Source organism: Mytilus californianus, unplaced genomic scaffold (genome assembly GCF_021869535.1).
Source record: "Mytilus californianus isolate M0D057914Y unplaced genomic scaffold, xbMytCali1.0.p SCAF_3, whole genome shotgun sequence".
NCBI classification, from domain to species: domain Eukaryota; kingdom Metazoa; phylum Mollusca; class Bivalvia; order Mytilida; family Mytilidae; genus Mytilus; species Mytilus californianus.
Genome location: NW_026262679.1, coordinates 53,983,131 through 54,005,002, shown reverse-complemented (window position 1 = coordinate 54,005,002; position 21,872 = coordinate 53,983,131). Strand labels below are relative to the sequence as shown.

The 21,872-nt window shown below is 31.4% G+C and overlaps 1 long non-coding RNA gene across 5 annotated transcripts; it reads right to left on the bottom strand.

Annotated features, from left to right (window-relative positions):
- Positions 1 to 3,018: 3,018 nt before the first annotated feature.
- Positions 3,019 to 20,300, bottom strand: LOC127734881 (uncharacterized). Of its 5 annotated transcripts, none has more exons than XR_007997800.1 (6): positions 20,075 to 20,300; positions 15,370 to 15,462; positions 13,900 to 14,045; positions 12,015 to 12,192; positions 10,466 to 10,534; positions 3,019 to 5,854 (listed from the first exon to the last, which is right to left on the bottom strand). It is a non-coding gene; the product is annotated as an uncharacterized LOC127734881 (long non-coding RNA). The 5 variants fall into 5 exon arrangements; XR_007997798.1 differs by having other exon boundaries at positions 12,015 to 12,188; XR_007997799.1 differs by having other exon boundaries at positions 12,015 to 12,188; positions 13,979 to 14,045; positions 20,075 to 20,216.
- Positions 20,301 to 21,872: the final 1,572 nt, after the last annotated feature.

Below are 21,872 nucleotides of genomic sequence, written 5' to 3'. Positions count from 1 at the left end.
TATTAAGTAATACCTCCTGCTTGGGGCAAACTCATTAAAAAGATCACACCTGGTCAGAGAGTATTAAATTCTTAATAACATTCATTCAAAATTGCAACATCCTGTTTAACTTAAATCACAAGGCCTTTTGAATTCACTAGATAAGTAATACACGAGTTTAAGAAAAATAGGGCTTTCTTTTACCTGTAAAACACACATGTACTGAGGTAATTAAACCTTATTAAAGTGCTTCTTTATGCCATGTCTTTAATTTTGACAAAAGTTATTTAAATTTAATTGAAATAAATTTTTTCTGCAACTTTGGAACACATTTCCTTTTTTAAAAGGTTATCAAGGATTACTATGGAAGTTCTATTATCATGATATTAAATTCTTGGTTTTACAAAACAAGGGTGTCATTTTTTAAATTTATTAAGTTGCTTTATATACTATTTTATATATATTTTAATAAAAAAAAAGTTCACTGCATTATTAACTAAACTCAACTGACACCATAAATCTATACATGTACTAGGCTTAAGTTAATGGTTAATACTGTCCAGTAACCATAAAATATATCTGAAACATTCAAAAAATTTTGAATAACATTGAAAATATAAGTCACAATTCAGTTTTGAGATTATTTGATCAGCTTGTTTTATCTTTATTTTAAAGGTGATACATATATGTAAGTGTTGATGAATATGGTGTTGAAGTTATATTATGTTTATTGTGAAATTTTGGTTTCAATGCTATATTGAATACATTTGTAATTTCAAATTGTTGTTGAAATTTCTAGCCAGGGGAAATAGCTGTTGTTAAAAACAGTTCCTAAATTGATGAAAAACAATAGATAGATACAAAAAATAGGTCTAGTTTGGTTAAGACTAAATTGGTCGAATATGGTTCAGACTAGGTCGAGTATGATTCAGACTAGGTCGAGAATGGTTCAGACTAGGTCGAGTATGGTTCAGACTAGGTCGAGTATGGTTCAGACTAGGTCGAGCATGGTTCAGACACGTATAAAATGGTTAAGTACTAGTCGAGTAAAGGTCGAGTAGAAGTTCAGACTGTTAAGTATGGTTCAGACTACAGTCGAGTATTATTAAGTAAATTTCAGACCAATTCAGACTGGTCGAGTAAAAATCAGTACAGTCGAGTACAGATATAGGCCATTTCAGACTTTTACTGGTTTGTAGTGTATGCAACAGTCATACACCAATGAGACACAGTTATATAATGGGTATATACCCTATACAACGTTCATACACCAATGAGACAGAGATATCTGATGGGTATAAACCCTATACAACGTTTATACACCAATGAGACAGAGCTATTCCATGGGAATAAACCCTATACAACGATCATACACCAATGATACACAGTTAATCAGTTGGTATAAACCCTATACAACGTTCATATACCAATGAGACACAGTTATATATAATGGTTATATACCCTATACAACGTTAATCACCAATGAGACAGAGTTATTCAATGGGTATAAACCCTATATTCGTTCATACACCAATGAGACAGAGTTATTCGATGGGTATAAACCCTATATAACGTTCATACAACAATGAGACAGAGTTATTCGATGGTTATAAACCCTAAACAACGTTCATACACCAATGAGACAGAGTTATTCGATGGGTATAAACCCTATATAACGTTCATACAACAATGAGACAATTATGTAATGGGTATATACCCTATACAACGTTCATACACCAATGAGACAGCGATATTTGATGGGTATATACCCTATACAACGTTCATACATCAATGAGACAAAGTTATTCGATGGGTATATACCCTATACAACGTTCATATACCAATGAGACACAGTTATATAATGGGTATATACCATATACAACGTTCATACACCAATGAGACAGAGTTATTCGATGGGTATAAACCCTATACAACGTTTATACACCAATGAGACAAAGTTTTTCCGATGGGTATAAACAATATACAACCTTACGGTCATACACCAATGAGACAGTTATTTGATGGATATAGACCCTATACAACGTTTATACACCAATGAGACAATTATGTAATGGGTATATTACCCTATACAACGTTCATACACCAATGAGACAGTTATTTGATGGATATAGACCCTATACAACGTTTATACACCAATGAGACAGCAATATTTGATGGGTATATACCCTATACAACGTTCATACACCAATGAGACAGAGTTATTCGATGGGTATAAACCCTATATAACGTTCATATACCAATGAGACAAATTTATTTGAGGTGTATAACCCTATACAACGTTCATACACCAATGAAACAGAGCTATTCGAGCTATCAGATAAGCATAGAACCTATATAACGTTCACATATCAATGAAACAGTTTTTCGATAAGTAAACTCTATACAACCTTCATGCACCTAAATGAGTCGGAGTTATTCGATTGTTCCTTGTTGAAAGCCAGATAATCTTTAATTGCTTAAATCCACAATCTCTGTTGGATCAAGGTCATATACACCAAACAATCGTACCACACACTAAATCTGATAGTTGATAACATCTGAGAAATCAAAGTACCGGCAAGTATGAAAATTGATCATTGACCAATGAACCATACAAATGAGTTCAATATCAGACCATATATAATGTACAGATTGCAATCATTCCATACATCATATACTGTTGACTTACTGCTTACAGTATCTAAGAAACAGACCAAACTGTGAGAATTTAACATTAACCAATGAACCATAAAAATATGGTACAGTTCATGTAGCTGTCAGACTGACTTGTACACCTTACAATCATTCGATACACCAAAATATAGTGTTTCATCACAGGGGAGACAAAATAAAACAAATGCATTCAATCAGAACTATACAAGAGATATCAAATAAATATCTTCAAGCCTGACGAAAAAGTGTGGAAAACTGTTAACTTGATCTGATAGTCCGACAAACGGCGTGCAAACCTATAGTTCCCTTTGACTTCATCAGTAAGGTACTAATAACTTGCATATAATATTGGGTTCAAACTAGTAATAATATTTTTTGGCACAAACTTTATTTCATACAATGTCATTTCAGTCAACATGAGTCACAAACATTACAATTTATAAATCAACTAGTTAATGTTCTTGTTGCATCTATGCTAATAAGCAATGAAAGTTTGTGAGGGCTTTTCCACTAAAATGTATGTGGGTTTTTGTTAAAACAATATTTTTTGCATAATTTGGCAAAATTTATGACTATTCTAAAAAAATTAACAGATTTGCCACCATAATTTGCTGAAATATTCATATATATATAGTGTTCTTTACTTTTTAACCAGCATGTCAATGGGTGAGGAGTGGAGCCACATATAAAATCTAGAAAAAGATAAAATAAAGGTGCAACATTTATACAAAAATGGACTAAAACAAAATCTGTCCCATGGAATACATAATAGGCCTATATTATTTATCAATTTTTGCTGACGTCCTAATACAAGTTACTAAATTTATCTTAATACATCTATATATAAGTTTTTGTTAAAATGCTGTTATAAGAAGACATTTCTAAAAATTTATGATGCACAACAACTGTGGATACTAATAATAATAACCAAAATAAAAAATTATGTAGTCTCAGCATAAATTGACCACATATTTATGCTAATTTGCACTCATTACTGTTCATGAATCCACAATATGCTGGACACACTAATATGATGACCTAGCAATATGTTGACCGCATTAAAATAATAAATGCAACAAAGGAGCAGGGGCAATAAGCCCCTTATTTGGCCCAAATATTACTGCAAATTTAAAAGTTATCATACATATCCTTAAATTTGTCCTAACTAGACTAAGGTACAAGGTTTTCAGAAAATAAAAACAAATTTCACATTAAACGAGCTACCATGGCAACAAACCATGACGAAATTTGTATATTTTATAAAATTTCTTGAATTTCCTTGTTTTTCATCAAATTCTAAGTATATTTAAGATTGGCAAAGTATGTGCGCACCCAAGAAACAACTTTATATTTGGCGAGATTATTTCAATAGTTATAATAAAGCTTCTCTTAAATTATTTTGTTGTTTCTTGGCTGCGCACGATGTTTCCGTAATGGAAATAACGATGAAAAATTGCGAAAATTCTGCATTTTTCATCTTTTTCATGAAAACGGTACATATTATGACGTAACTGTGACGTCATCATATAAACAATCTTATGTTTTTCATTTATATTTCTTCACTCAATGCATTTCCAAACATTATGTGCCAATTTGAAAAAGTTGTCAAACATTTTATTTTCTTGTGCCAAAACTGGGCCTTAATGCCCCTACTCCTTTACCTCAGAATCAATACTAACATTACCTCAATTTGTGATGGAGTATGCACTGTAGAGGCCTTATTTTGAATTTGAAATTTTCATGAAATGTATTTCAGACTATTCAAAATAAATAGATTATCATAAATGGCAAAACATTTTGAATCCCACAGAATAAAAACAATTGATTTATTTTTAAAATTAAAAAATTGGTAAAAAAATCATCTAAATTTAATGTGAATAGATATTTGTAATTAAAGTTTCCTCTAATGAACAAATTTTACCAGGTATATTTGTTTATATGGCAAAGATAACAATGATACCATTAGGCCAACTAAAATTAATAAGAAGATTTTCATCCAGATTTTTGAAAAAAATGGGGCGGGTGGGAGGATTTATTTTTTTAATTTTTATTTCCTCCTTAACCATTTTGAGACGTGTTGTTCATATACACAATGTACAAGGGTAATAATAAGCTTATATCATGTTTATATAAGGAATTCTACATTTTTGTTTTAATTCTTAAATCAATATTTCCGATTGGCAACCATTGTTCTACATGTAATTGCCGCTTTAGAAACCAATTTTTAGTAAATAGCAAAAACGTGGAAAAATGTTCTCTTTTAGACTACATAGATCATTTTTTGCTTTCTAAGTTATGATTTATAGTGCCCATAAAATGAAGCATATGCATTGGTATGCAACACAAATATTATGAGTACAGAGTGAAATGAAAACTCAAACTGTGTTGAAAATACTAGGGTTCATGCTTTTAAGATTCTTATGCAAGGTGCAAATATAATTACAATGTAAAACATGAACTGAACCAAAAAAAAAAAGTTATTTAATAACTCTATTGAAGGGCTGAAATGACAGCTTTGGAGGTAAATCTAAGCCATGGCAGCTATAATACATTTTGTACGTTGGCCGACTCTTTGTACTCAATATACGGTCATAAATCGCACAAGTTCGTGCTTGTGTTAATTTCTTTATTCCAGTCATGATTTTGTATCAATGTGTTCCACGATTTTTGCGCTTTGGATATCATTCACAGTCTAAATTTCCTTACACAATGTCATTGTATAAATAAAATAATCGACGGTTTTATATTCACTGAAATTTGTGACAAACCGTGATTACCGTTCTTGGACAACGCCAATTACTCGTAAGCCGAATAATTTATGTCCTTCTATAGTAATCAACCTATATTCTCAAAAGATAATGTTGTCATCATTGAGCAGAAGAATATGTCGACTTATATTACTCGAAGAAATACGAAAACCGAAATTTGAAAAAGGAAGTTTAAATGAATCGAAATTATCGGCGGTTACCGGTAACGTAAATGAACAAAATCCGGAAATCGTATATTTTTAAAAATAAAAAAAATCGCAGCGGGACATTTTCAGAGGGGCGGGCGGGGATGAAAATCTATCAATTAATTTTAATTGGCCTTATTTGACTGCCAAAATTTGGTGATCATATACAAAAGAAATATTAAGTGCATTTCAAATATGAAATTCTTGTATATCTGTATCTTTCCTCTATCAATTTTCTTCCAAAATGACCTGAAAATAAAATCATTGTTTCATGGCTATTATTAATTATAATACTTTTAATAAATGAAATGCAAAACCACCTGTTAGTGCTAAAATTGAATTTTTCAATTTGAATTATCAACCTACTTTAATAAAGATTTTTTTCACATCTCCCCTCTGATTATAGAATCCATCTGCAAGAGATAGTTTAATTTGCAAAAACTAATCTATGAAGAGTATAAAAATAATGTTACTAGCTACAGATAGTAAAATGTATTTTGTTTCGATAATGAAAAATTTGATGTCATATCCAGAATGAGCAGGTAGGCATTTCAATGTGTGGTTTATCATTAACATCTACATCATTAGGTCTCTGGTGGAGAGTTGTCTCATTGGCAAACTTAATACCACATCTGATATCTAGCTGGGTTGGAGTAATATAGATAATTTATCACAGGTTTTTTTGTGTTTATCAACTTGAAATAGATAAAATTTGAAATCTATTTTTTTTATACTAAAACATAAAAGGGCTGTTCCAGAAAATACTATGTCCCCCAAAAAACATATAAGGGCTGTTCCAGAAAATATTATGTCCCCCCAGTGAAGGTATTTTTTTTTAAATTTTATGTGGGTGGTTGTATTTGAAATACCAAAATGCAAAGGGAGTGTTGTTCTAATTAATTTTTATTTCTGTGGGTGGTGGTGGTAAAAAAAAATGCTGTCCCTGTTGTAATATGAAAAAATAATTTGTTTTATTTTGTGAAAAAAAATATAGTCTAACGTAAGAAAAGTTTCTTTTACAAGGGATAACAGATATGATATGCAATGCAACTAAAACACACTAGACTACAAGATATATTTACTTTGTTTGATATTTAAAATTCATGATTTCCCTATACCTTTGAAATCAACAAAGAAACTAATGAAATGCTTCGCTGAGCGCAGCCTGATACGACCGCAGAGGGAGAACCATGAACAGTTGGGGCAAATTTGGACACAATATTCAAGCTTGCTACTGTCTGAATTTGGATTCTGATCAAATTTTTGACATAATATAGGTTTCTGACAAGAAACAAATGTTGTCAAAGATCTTAAAAATCAATTGCGCAATACTGTGCATTTAAAGATTTCTTCTTAAAACTTTACAAAAAATTTGAAATTAAAAAAAGTTTGAACCCCCCCCCTGGAGCAATTACCCCCAAACTCAAACCCAGCCTTCCCTTTGTAGAATGGAACCATGTAGGCAAATTTTAGAGAGATCCATACACTTAAACACAAATTATTGTCTGGAAACTAGAAAACAAAACTTGTTTTTGGCCCCTTTTTTGCCCCTGAGTCCTGCATGTTTGGGGCAATTAATTACCCCCAAACTCAATCACAGCCTTCCCTTTGTGATATGGAACCTTGTGGTATAATTTCAGAGAGATCCATTGTCCCATGAAATTGTGTCTTCTTGAACTATATTTCACAGTTCATCTGTGAAATTTCGTTCACGGGACAGAATATCAATATTGTAAACTAAAATTTGTAAGGGTTCCGAGGAACCCAGTGTCTCGCCTACTTTTTCTGTTAATCACAGGCTCAACAAAAATGAGGAAGTAAATCAATAAAAATATTCCTCTTGATACTATCTTTTGATTGTAAGAAGCTTCTGTCCAAGTTTGGTAAAAATCCAGGATAGTTTATGAATCTAATAAATGTTTAAAAACTTTAACTGCAGACTGAATGTAATGTTAACTGGAAGAAAACAAAATTTCCTTCTAGATACTAGCATTTGATCATAAACAAGCTTCTGTCCAAGTTTGGTACAAATCCAAAATAGTATAAGAACGTTATAAAAATTTTAAAAACTTAAACCACAGAGTGAATGTTTTGTTTCCTGGCAGAAAATCTAAGTCCATTTAAAATTAAAATACGGAAAAAATGGATTTATTTTTTTATAAAATTTCCTTCTAGATACTAGCTTTTGATCATAAACAAGCTTCTGTCAAAGTTTGGTACAAATCCAAAATAGTATAAGAAAGTTATTAAAATTTTATAAACTTTAACCACAGAGTGAATATGTTGTTTCCTGGCAGAAAATCTAAGTCCATTTAAAAGTAAAATAAGGAAAAAATGGATTAATTTTTTTACAAAATTTACTTCTGGATACTATCTTATGATCATAAACAAGCTTCTGTCCAAGTTTGGTACAAACTCAGGATAGTTTAAGAAAGTTATTAAAATTTTAAAAACTTTAACCACAGAGTGAATGTAATATTTCCTGGCAGAAAAACTAAGTCCATTTATAAGTAAAATACGGAAAAAATGGAATTTTATTTATACAAAATTTACTTCTGGATACTATCTTATGATCATAAACAAGCTTCTGTCCAAGTTTGGTAGAAATCCAGGATAGTTTAAGAAAGTTATTAAAATTTGAAAAACTTTACCACAGAGTGAATATTTGTGGACGCCGCCGACGGAATGTAGGATCGCTATGTCTCGCTTTTTCGACTTAAGTCGAAGGCTCGACAATAAAATAGTGTCTCCCTTAGTGAAAAATTGTCCCTAGTACTTGGACATAATTTCATAGATGTTTTATAAAAATATGTCACATGGGACAATTTTTCATAGTGTAGCTGTTTTTTCTGTCCCTAAAGAAGGGACATAATTTAGCAATCATTGAAATGTTTTAATCAATTAGTCAAATCATAATTGAAATTTAAATCAAGACAACAGATGTGAACAAATATGGAAAGTGGTGAATATAAACAGCTATATGACTTTTTGTTTGATGGTCAATACTCTCCAGAGTTTAATAATAATGAAAGAAGATCATTTAGAAGGAAGGCCAAGCAATTTGAAATTAAAAACAATGAAATGTTTTATATACATGCCTTTTAGACCCAAACGTATGCGCAAGAAGAAGCGACAATCGAGTATTTATGAATATTATTCATGATATTATTGATCTTGTTAAAAATGACAATCCAAAGATGTTAAAACAGTTCATTGATTCCTACTGTATATTTAAAAACAAATGTCGATTTAGTCTTATTATTTATTGTAATTAAATTGTTTGGTATTAGACAAGACTTTTATGCAATTTGGACATGATTTCACTATGAAAAAATATCCAACAAAGGTTAAAATAGAATATCTTTTCAAGGGACACTTTTACACAGAAGTGGACAATATTTTATAATAAAATTCTGTCCTGGACAAAATTTCACAGGTCATATCCGTGAAATTTTGTCCATGGGACATAATTTCATGGGGGACACTATTTAATCCTACACATACACTTACACACAAGTTTATTGTCCAGAAACTATAAAAATACTTATTTTTGGCCCCTAAATCCTGAACTGTTGGTACCATAACACCAAAAATCAATCCCAACCTTCCTTTTGTGGTATTGAACCTTCTTGTAAAATTTCATGGAGATCAATTCACTTTAACTAAAGTTATTGTCCAGTAACCAAATGTGTCATCAGACAACGACGACAACGACAGCATCATAGCATTATGCAAACCCCAAAATATTTTTGCAGTCATATAAAAAAACATGAGGTTGTCAGGTGTAGGGCCTGTCTTGCATATTTTAGTGATGCACATAAACAAATACTTAATTCTGTCCCAAACAAAAGAGAAACATTTAATACAGTTTCAGGTTTCATAAATTTTGACACCAGAAACTAGACCATTTTTGATATTTAAGTGCTCACAAGTTAAACCAAGTTAAATTATCTCTACATCTATACAATTGTCATATGTGGAGCAGGATCTGCCTACCCTTCCAGATCACCTGAGAACACTCCCAGTTTTTGGTGGGGTCCTTGTTGCTCAGTCTTTACTGTTATATGTTTTGTGCACTATTGGTTGTCTGTTGGTCTTTTGAATGTTCATTTGGTATCGTTCTCTTCTCTTCTATTATAGCTTTTGATATATTAAGGAAAAAATGCAATATATAAAGAGAAAAATAAAAATAAATAATTGTGGATTTCTTGAATTAAATAAGTCAGTTTCCTGATAGATGGAAAACTCTATGCAAGAACTCAATAGAAGGTAAGCCAAAGGAGAGATTTTTTGTTACATATTGTTAATATTCCTTGGTTAAGTGCTCACAAGTTAAACCAAATTAAAATCTGTATGTGCTTGTCCAAAATCTGGAACCAGGAGCCTGAAATTCAGTGGTTAGTTTCCATATTAATTGTTTTTCATTTTATTTTGTCATAAATCTGGTCGTTATTCTTTTTAATTTGTCAAGTTCAGATCTTTAATACTCATTGTTGAAGGCATTATTTATTGTCCCTTATATCCACATCATTTGTGGATAGCTGTCATATTGGTAATCATACCACATCTCTATCTTTTTACATTCAACACTCACTTAATTAAGTTAAAACAACATTTGTAACTAAGGAAAGAGAAAATTAAGATATAAATAAAGAGAATAAACTTGGGTAATTTACAATCTATTATTTTCCTTTGTAATACTGTAAAACATCATATTATCATCTTATACACCGACATCAACAATGTCAATATGAAGTGGAAATGAAGTACAATGTATTTATGCTTGACATTTACCCAAGCAATCGATATCCTCTTTACCACAGGAATTTTATACAATGCTGGTAATGTAATCATACTGACCATTTGTTTTCAATTTCCAGTATCAGAAGAACTTCCAGTAGGTTTTTCAATGACCCAGCAAGGATTCACCTGAAAGAAGTAGACATTTTTTAATATAATTTTGACAGTTGGGGAAAAAGCATGTTCCACAGTATAACTGTGAATAATGACAATCTATTCCTGGCATATCAATACAAATAATGACCTAGCTTCTACAGTTCACATTTAAAAAAAAAATAACTGGTATGCATAGGACTTTACATTTAAATCAATATTTTTTGTGATGTTTATTTTTTAATTATTGTGAAAATTGTGATAGGTATATATAGGTTGAGCATAAAATATTGACAAGTTATTTTAATCACAGCTTTTTGATATACGGTCTGTCCATCAAGCCATAACATAAAATGGGAAATCATAGTTATATTCTAAAATGAGATGCAGGTCAAAACAAATTGTGTTTCAGAGAGAGGATATATCAAGTTGTCCAGAAAAACAGAAGATAGTTTGATCAAATTATGGCAATTGACATTTGTAGCATATTAGGTTTTGGTCTAGAGAATCACTTAAAAAAGACTTAATATGAGTTGTCAAATACACATCTGTTGCAGCGCCAGATCATTGTAACTATTTAAAATCTTATAACTACTACTAGGTCGATATATCTGTAAGTGAACTGCAAGTCCCAGAGAGTATCACAAGCCAAGTTGCCAGTACTAAGGGCACGCTAAAACGGTTATTGATTGATTGATTTTTTTATCTAATAAAACTTTAAAATCATTTAAATTAATGAATACATGTACATGTTTTACCTCTTTAAGTATACTCAATACCAATCAATATTTACCCTCAATTTAAACTTTTGCGAAATATATAGAATATATATCTACAAAGCAAAAAGTAAATTAGTTTAAGATAACTATGTATGCACTATTTCTGGTAACACTATCAAACTTTCAAGCAACATTTAGATATAGTCGCTGTCCCCATCAACAGATCAACATAGCTAGCAGCAGACTAATTCTCGTAAACAACATGTTTACAGAGAAATTAACAGAAATCGATTTTACTTATTTCAGCCATATTGGGATAGTGGTAACTGCAGTTTCTATGATCAGTTTAACACCAGTGATGATTTTCTTTTTTTTAAATCAAAATCAACAGCTATTATCATTGAAATATTCTGCAGTTACAATTAATCTTTCAAGTGATTTGTCCACAAGTTACCATTATCTTTTTATTTAAGTTACGATTATCTTCCTAAAATATTTGATGGATATTATTTCGGTAATGAGGCCATACATGATATTTATAACACACATACACAACAAAACCATACAGATCAACCTGGCGGCTGAGTAGTTCTTGAAAACAACACATTTAAACGGAAAATTAGCAGAAATCGATTTTACTTATTTCTACCTCCGCCATATTGGGATCGTGGTAACTGCAGAAATATAAAGTTCATAATTAGTAAGATGAAATCATCTCTTTAGTCTTCAAAGTTTTGTTCTTTACCGACCCTCATTGTCTATTTCTAGATGTCAGTTAAGATATGAGGCAGATTTACCTGTATCTGTTGAATCCTTTATTTCAAGTTCAATGGGATACATGCGTTCAACAAAGTCACCATTCTTTGAATTATTCAATAAAAGGAAATCATCTTTATAGCAAAATGTGAAGTTAAGGATAATGCAATCTTCTTTTCAATTCCTCCTTAGAAGCTCCTGTACATGTATGAAGTCTGCCTCAAAAGAAAAAAAGAACAAATATGAGTACAAATGTATATGTTGATCATATGTTAAATTGTTTTCCTAGCCCAGAAATTTAGAAACGATCCAGGTAAACTTATAGATCCTTTAAAAAAACTTATTCGAAAAGGTTACCAAAATCAACACTGTAATTAGATCTTTGAATATTGCTTTTATTGGTATTAATATTGATTTGTTATCAGTAAATTAAAATCAAACTAAATATCATATAGTTATATACATATATATGGATGTTGCATGTGTATTAATTGATAATTTAATTAGTCTTAGATGCATGATTTTTTTTATTAGTTGTTATTGGCTTTGAACTACATGAACTAGCTGTCAGTAACTGTGAGTACTCTCAGATCTATACTTTAAGTGTTTGTGCCTGTCCAAGTCAGGACCCTGTTATTCAGTGGTTAATTAATTGCCATTGTTGCTGTGTTACATACAGTGTTCCCCTTTTTTCACTAAGGTAAGGTGGGTGTTTTGAAAAAAACACTTGCAACGGGGTGTTGTTTTTTTTAAAACATTTCCAACCTGGTTTTTTTTTTACTGTGGGTAGGGGTCACAAAAAGAAGGATTAGTATTGTATTCACATTTAATGGAATTGAACAAAAATAAATAGATGTAGTCACATAAACTGTCAAATATTCTTCTTTGATTTGATTTGACAAATTAGTTTTGTGCATCTCGGATAGCAGCTAGCTAGATGGCTTTTGCAGGACTCCCTTCTCCTGCGAATGCATGGCCTATCGATCCAAGTTTCTGTCCTGTTCCTCGCTTTAGTGCTGTATTTTTGGCACACAGAACAGTAATAATCTTCCTCTGTGACGATTAGCCATTTAAAGTCCTGTTCATATTTATCTTCGCTTGCGTGCCTTTTCCGTTGTTTTGATGCTTTTTTTCAATTTCAACAATTTCAATACAAATATCCATTTTAGTTGACTTATTTGGCCTAGAATTTTCCTTATCACCATCGTCATCTGCCTTTCTCTTCCCCCGATTAATAAAAGAAAACATTGAAATTTGACGATCTGCCATTTTTGTCTATGAAAACAAATCAGCGAGGCGCAATTAGTATTTAAATTTTTACGGTGTGGAACGGAAAAAAAAAAAACGGAATTTGAAAAAAAAGCTGACCACCTGATGGAAAGGTGGTCGGCACAAAACTCTTGACATATTTGTTTTTCGTTCATTTTTTTGTTCATTAATTACTTTAGGCCATTAGTTTTCTAGTTTTTGTTGTTGGGATGTACAAGTACTCATCCATGTCCAATTTGTGTTTTTGTTACATGTAATTCTATTCGTATCCATGAGATGAGTTAAGCCTTTTTCAACTGATTTAAAGTTTATAGTTTGTTGTTATGATGTACTGTTACACCACTGTTCCTGGTTAGGGGAAGGGTTGGCATCTTCAAACTAGTTTAATCCTGCACATTTGTATGTGCCTGTCCCATGTCAGGAACATATGTTACGAATTCAGTAGTTGTTATTTGTTGCTGAGTAATACATATTATTTTTTACATAAATTAGGCCATTAGTTTTCTCGTTAGAATTGTTTTACTTTTTTTTATTTTGGGGCTTTTTATAGGTGACTATGTCATGTATGTGGTGTTGGTTTTGCTCTTTGTTGAAGGGGTACGGTGACCTTATAGTTGTTAATTTCTGTGTCATTTGAAGACCGGCAATGTGGTTTACCCTAAAAACATCTTCTCATATGTGAACTGTTGGTGTCCAATTGTTATTCTTTGTCATATTGTCTGGGAATTGGTCATACCGTATCACTGCTGGATGGGATAGTATCTTGCTCTTAACTTCATCAAAAACTTTAAGGGCATATGTACCTGAAAATAAGGATTTATTCATGTATGTGAATAATTAGCTAACTAATAGAATAGTTTAGAGGGATTTTTTCCCCACAAAATGACATCATAATACAATATTATCTTTGAAAAAAGCAATACTACTGGAATTTATTCAAGAACTAATTATAAGAAACATTTATTGACATTCAATTCTCTCCATCTTATGGAGTAACGTTTATACATATCTGAACTTGTTCGATTCGCTCGTGTATGTAACAACATATTTGATTTTAATGGAAGAAATTTCTGTATTACTGAAAATTATTACATCAAAGTTTTTGATATCACAAACTAGTCAAAACATTTACGAAATATTATAATCGGTACAAGGACATCATTCATAAATAAAGATCAACATGTAGACATCTTATACGTTCAGGTATTTCACTTTGGATGTGCAATTAAATTTCACATCAAATATTTTATGGTAATATTCTATACAAAGCACAAAAATGTTGTTAGTCACCCCAGTAAACCTCAGTTTATAAAAGTTTAATCTGACTTATTTAGAAGGGATATATAGTAACGATACTGTTTTGGGGTAATTAAAGATGGCATATTTTGGAATTAATATTGATTCATTCATAGGGTCGTTAAATCAGATGTAAACACATTTATTCTAAAACCAGGTACCGGTATTGGCAAGATACAGGATTTTCTCTCTGCATTGAAGACCCATTGGTGGCCTTTCGGCTGTTGTCTGCTCTTTGGTCGGGTTGTTGTCTCTTTGACATATTCCCCATTTCCATTCTCAATTTTATGTTCTTCTCATATTTTTAACCATGGTATGATACTACACCCTAAACAGGAGGGATTATGCTTGATTTTCATATGATGAAGACATAATCTGTCAATCAGTTTAGTTCAAATCTGGAACTGGCATGCCAGTAACTGATAGTAGAACTTTGTAAATTTATGTATCATGGTCATTTTGCTTAGTTTCTTCATTTACAATGTACCTATTCTGACATGTGACTAGGACTTGTGCATAGTGCTGATTGTTTATTCTACATTGGCTAGAGATGAAGACCTATTTGTAGCCTTTGGATTATTTCTGCTCTTTGGTGGGGTTGTTTTCTCTTTGACACATTCCCCATTTCAGTTCTCAAATGATTCTCAATTTTAGAATGTGTGTTCTTTTGAATTTAAATTTAATGTAATTTGCTGCAACTGAGTCTCCAATAAGAGTAGTATAAATTTTCAATGTTCATTAGAAAGCCAGAAAACGTTAATTCAAGTACAAAATCAGGTGATGTTGAGTACGCTAAAATAAAAGTTTTACATATTCAATAACTGTTCATACATGTATCTGTATCTTGGTTGCTGTTTCAAGTTTTCTTTCAAGTTTTCTTTCCTAATGTTGAGAATTGCCAAAAACTGCAGTCTAGGCACGGAGCTTCAACAAAGAAAATATAAACAAACCATTAGCATAATCAATCTTTTCACACAATATGTAATAAAAAAAAAAAATTATTATATTACCTATACTATTATTATTATATGGCAATTATAACTATTTGAATTTTTTTTCCATATTTTCAAAGTGTATTTATAACCACACACAAAACACTTAAGCAACACACAAAAAAACCAAGGGACTGGTTAAAAGTAAAACCTACATGCAGTTGTAACAGTGGTTTGATTCCGCCAGTGGAGGATGAAAATCCCAAGTGTTTATAATCCACCAACAAAAATTCACTAGGGTTTTTAATCCAGGTCCAGAGTAAAATATTCACCACTCTTGATAAAATTCTATAGAGAGTTTTTTGAAGGGGAAATGTATAAAAAATGGGGCTTGGTATTTTTGGGGGATATTTGAATTAACTATTTAACTTGCATAGCTGATTTATGTAAAAAATGGACAAAGTAAACTTAGTGTTTTTCATCCATGGAATGTTCACATAAATGTTTTGAACCAGGATTCTGATAATGTAGGATTTATTAATGTCCCCATGAAATAATGTCCACCGGACATTATTTCATAGTAAATACTGTCCATGGACAATATTTACTTATTTAAATGTGTCCCGGACACAATTTCCTATGAAATTATGTCCTCAGGTATGAAAAAGTGTCCATGAACATGGACATTATTTAATACTATAATTCTGTAATTGCTAACTTTAAATACATTGTTACTTTGACAGAGAGTTGTCTCATTGGCACTCATACCATCCTTATCTTCTTATTTTTTAATATATATATATATATATATATATATATATATATATGCACACATATAAAAATTGCGGTTTTTATCCAACGCAATCATAGGTTTGAACGTCGTTTTCAATTTAGACTTGTATATGTTTTCAACATATATATATATATATATATATATATATACATGTATAATGATTTAAATTCAAACAAGTAACAGATGCTGTTCAATATTACTTTCCTTGGAGGACACAATTTGATAACAATTACTACGAAAACTAGTCCTGTAGGTGGACCATATTTCATAACTTTTGCTGTAAAATTCTGTCCACTTAGGGGACAATATTGCATGGCAATGGACATTATTATTTAATACCAAAATTCAATATTTTCTTTTGCCTTCTTCTCATGATAAATATAGTTAAGTTCTTCACATTTGATTTTATACTTTACACACTCCCTTCTTATTGTTCTTCTTTCATTGTTATTAGCATTAGCTGGGTATTTCTTAGAACTTAAATGTATCTATATTCACTTCCATCCATTATTTGTTTGTTTATATAAATCAATTTCTACTCAATCCTTCTGATTTTATTAAAATTTCAAGTACAATAAAACTTTTTAATGACCTTTGTATTACTTCCCTTGGAGGACACAATTTAATAGCAACTAGTATGAAAACTTGTCCTGTGGGTGGACACTATTTCATAACTTTTGCAGTAAAAATCTGTCTACTTGAGGGACAATATATCATGGCAATGGACATTATTAAATACCAAAATTCTATGAAAAACTGTCCAACTGGACACTTTTTCACAGGACACTATTATGGCTTACAATAACACTAGTGATTTTGAACCAGGAATTATTACACTACTGACTAGTGATTTTGTACCTGGAATGATTGCACTAGTTACTTTGAACTGGGATTTATCACACTTAAGTATTTAAGATTCATATACAGTGATGTCTTCTGATGAACTATTTTACATGTAGTACTCACTTTGAACACTACATGATAACACAATATAATGATTTATTTACAAATTAAATTTTGATAATTTTTCTAATGAAAACCATCAATTAAATCATATAATATATGCTTTTAAATTGTCACTAAATTGCAATATTCATATATACTGGATTGCTAAAGTTTTTCTGTGCATTTGCGTTTTGGTAGACTTCGATATAAAATCATATCTTCAATGTCAATATCTATTTATAATGAAACTGGTTCCTTGAAAACTATTCTAATTTTAACCTATTAATTTATGTATTAAACAATAAACTGGTCTAATATAAACACAAGAGTGCACATCCTGAAATGTCTCGCCTTCTTAAATACTAATCATTGATATTATGTTGATAGTCCTAAATATAAAGCTTTACTACAACTATCACATAAACTTAACATGATCCAAGAAAATGAGGTCACTGTCATATAAACCAAACAAGAAATACATGTACACCTTACAATTATTCAATACACAAAATATAGCTGACCTATTGCTTATAGTTTCTAAGAAACAGACTTAACCAAGAAAACTAAACATTGACCAATGAACCATGAAAATGAGGTCAAGGTCAGATGAACCATGTCAGACAGAGATGTACAGCTTACAATTCTTCAATACAACAAATATAGTTGACCTATTGCTTATGGTTTAAGAAAAACAGACCAAAACACAAAAACTTAACACTGAGCAATGAACCGTGAAAATGAGGTCAAGGTCAAATAAAACCTACAAGACTGACATGTACATCATAAAATAATTCCATACACCAAATATAGTAGACCTATTGCATACAGTATAAGAGAAATAGACCAAAACACAAAATCTTAACTATAACCACTGAACTATGAAAATGAGATCATGGTCAGATGACACCTGCCAGTTGGACATGTACACCTTACAGTCCTTCCATACACCGAATATATAAGACCGATTGCTAATAGTATCTGAGATATGGACTTGATCACCAAAACTTAACCTTGTTCACTGATCCATGAAATGAGGTAGAGGTCAAGTGAAAACTGTCTGACGGGCATAAGGACCTTGCAAGCTACGCACATACCTTACCATATATAGTTATACTATTACTCATAATGAGAGAGAAATTAACATTACAAAAAATCTTAACTTTTTTTTCAAGTAGTCACTGAACAATGAAAATGAGGTCAAGGACAATGGACATGTGACAGACGGAAACTTCGTAACATGAGGCATCTTTATACAAAGTATGAAGCATCCAGGTCTTCTACCTGCTAAAATATAAAGCTTTTAAGAAGTTAGCTAACGCTGCCGCCGGATCACTATCCCTATGTCGAGCTTTCTGCGACAATAGTCACAGGCTGGACAAAAACAATGATCAAGATCGACGCTTTCACACTATTTACATCCAATATTCTCTAGTGAAAAACAGTCACCTGGAATAAAAACAGGGTGGAATGAAATTACACTTACACAGCCAGGGTAAGTGATGTTGACATTGCCGGTATGTCATTAGGTCTTACCTTGTTGATACTTAAACATGTGCTTGTGGATTACTCATTTAGCTGAGTTGGTAGAGCAGAGACTTTCTGTGCAAAGGGTCACAGGCTAAAATTCCGATTGGTACAGTAATTTATTTTGGAAAGCAAATAATGATCTCTGGGTTATGTGTAATTGTATTTGCAATTTTTGGTATTTAGCTGAATTTTGTCTCCTTGTACAAATGTAACCTGAGATCAAATCTGCACTTGGTCAAAATTGGTACCTTGTTAAATCGGCACCCGATGTAGTCATTTCGCCACCCATGTTAAATATTTTCAGTATTTGAAGCAAATAGATTAAAATAAACAAGGCGTTGTCTAGAAATATTGACTTATTTTCATTTTTGGGTGGTTTCTGTGCATGTATTTTTTCCATTCAACTTGATGTGTATTCGCGGTATTTATAGATATTTTTATGCATGTTTTAACCAGAGACATATATATGTCTCTGTTTTAACCAACATGACTAAAGGAGAATTTTCCATTATTGTTGGTTTAATGCTGTTTAAACTTTCCTGAAAAAAAACACCTTAATTGACATTCAAGGTTGATTAGTGATAGTAATGAAAGGGACTCATAATTTCCCCTTTTCCTGCTTCTAATTTTCTCATGATCAAACAACAACAGCTTGTGTAATGGCTTCATGTATTTTACTAAGTTTTTAAAGTAAAAAAACATCAATAACAACCTGTTTAGATTTAAAACAAACAAACATGTTAATAAATTATGTAATAATAACTGTAAATTGTAATTGATAAAAGTTATTAATATCAATTGAAAAGATAACTATTCAAAACGTCAGTCATAGATTGTTGAGAAAACTTATAATATGTATTCTAACTGCTTGGTGATTTTTAACTATACATGCTATATGTAGATGTAATGAGTAATATAAATTAAAGCCAAACCCCAACAATAATTTAAAGATAGAAAGATCATTTATACATTTTTACTGAGATTTTTTGAATTATTTATCTGTTTATATTGTATCAAATAATGAAATATTATTGGATTTGACTAGATGCCGATTTAACCAGGTGCCGATTTGACTTGTACCCCCCCCCCCCCCCCCCCCCCCCCCCTCGGATATTTATCATTCTGTTACGAGGGAAAAGATAGTACTTTCACAAACGTCAATGTTGACATTGTACAGATGCAGGATCCGCTCACGGTTTTTGAGAGTGTTTGAAAAGTTAAGTCGTGTTAACATGAAACAGTAATGCTAAACCATGTCAGTATCGACCCCTGTTATGTGCTTGTCTATATATTTTTACCGATACATGCTTTCATGGCAAATAAATCATAGAATACTTACCTTTGATCGCTTCAAAATTCCAAAAATGGCGGCTGGAAACTTACAAATAACACGTGACTCGTGACGTACGTTGTAGATCTGGGTGCATACCTAAAAGTAGCACCGAGGTTTAGCCTAGATTCCAATAAAAATAATTTAGAACATTAAAAAATAAATCGAGTGATAAACGGGGCGATAAATAGGTTAAAACATTTATAAATCCTGGTTTATATTTGATATATATTTGTAACTGCTTTTCCAAAAAAATGCGTCTAAATTCATGTAAACGAAAAAATATATCTTAAAAAATATTACACTGCGAAATTGTCTTATAACATATTCTTTATTCAAGAGCGCTCAAAATAGTAAACAATACCATGGCACATGAACATATTCTCAAAAATTATATATACAGATTATGCACATGCAATGTACAGATTATTCTCAATAATTGTTATGAAAAGTATGCTTCGCATTATGTCGATTTATGTCATATAATGCTTATTTAATAAATTTCGTATCCAATCCATCATGCAGGTATGGATAATCCAACTGTTATGTTTAAGGATGTTTGCTACTCTGTTTCAAAATAACAAGACTGTTATGAATTTATAGAATATCATAACGGAACTTAAAAAGAAGAAAAAAATGATAGGTCCGTGTGCTTGTTTTTGAGATATAAGCCATTGAAAATTTGGCGGGAAATGATTCTCTCTAGATTTTTCATAAAATTAACATTGGCAGCATTTTCTTTCAAAAACTATGAAAAAATAACAAGGTTTTATAAGATTTTCAAATATGACTTTTTAATCTATATGTAATAAAATTATGAAAAGAAAAGTAGGGCTTAATGGGCAAATTTTTTAATGGGTACTAAATGGATAAAACCAGAGGATTCCGAATATCTGACAAAAATGAGCGAACATCCTTAAGTCATATATGCTTATTTTGATACATTTTGCATCATGCTGGAGTGAGAACTGAGGTATCATCTAACTGATCCGTCATAGCAACTATTTTCCAATAAAACCTAAAAAGATGAAGAAAAAAATGAATATAGTTTCATTTTTCAGTCTGATGTTTATTGGCCAAAGAGCTATTGCCTAGCTTCAGGTGGAGGTATATATCTAAAGCCAACAAATAAAAAGCCGTTTTTACAAAATAAATAAACTTTTTATGATTCCGAGTAAGCAAAATCAGTCTTTTTAGAATAGCAAGCATTCGTTAAAAAAAAGAAAAGAAAAGGACTATTTAGAGTATTGTTTTAACTATAAAAGCTGTCGCTTATAACGACTAATATCGTAATACTCCATAATTACAATTTGTGTTGTTTCAAAAACTGACATAAGCAGTCGCTTACCGCAGAAGTTGTTCCCGGCGTTGATCCGGGTAATATAACAAGTACGTTGTTAACCTTATTAGTGGTAACACTGAAACTGTAATACTACGCCATAATATCCCGGAAAAGATCCGTGTTTGTACTAAGTAATATGTATATATTGTACGTTGTTAGTTCTACAACTTCTAACATTTGTACTGTGCAGTATAAATGTATACTGTTATTAGTACTACTAGCGGACTAATTTTACTAATAGATTTCCACTATTACTGGCTAACATTGCAGGATCGGGTGAATATACAGTCGTTAACCATAGACAGGTGTATACTTAAATTGGTCAAGCACTTAATAGCCCCGCGTTAGCAAAAGTATTTAGAAAATTTGTTTGACCTACACTTTACTTAAAATAATCTTATGTATACATGTATTTATATACCACCGGAAAATTCTAAATATGGAAATACTGATGCATTTGAAGAA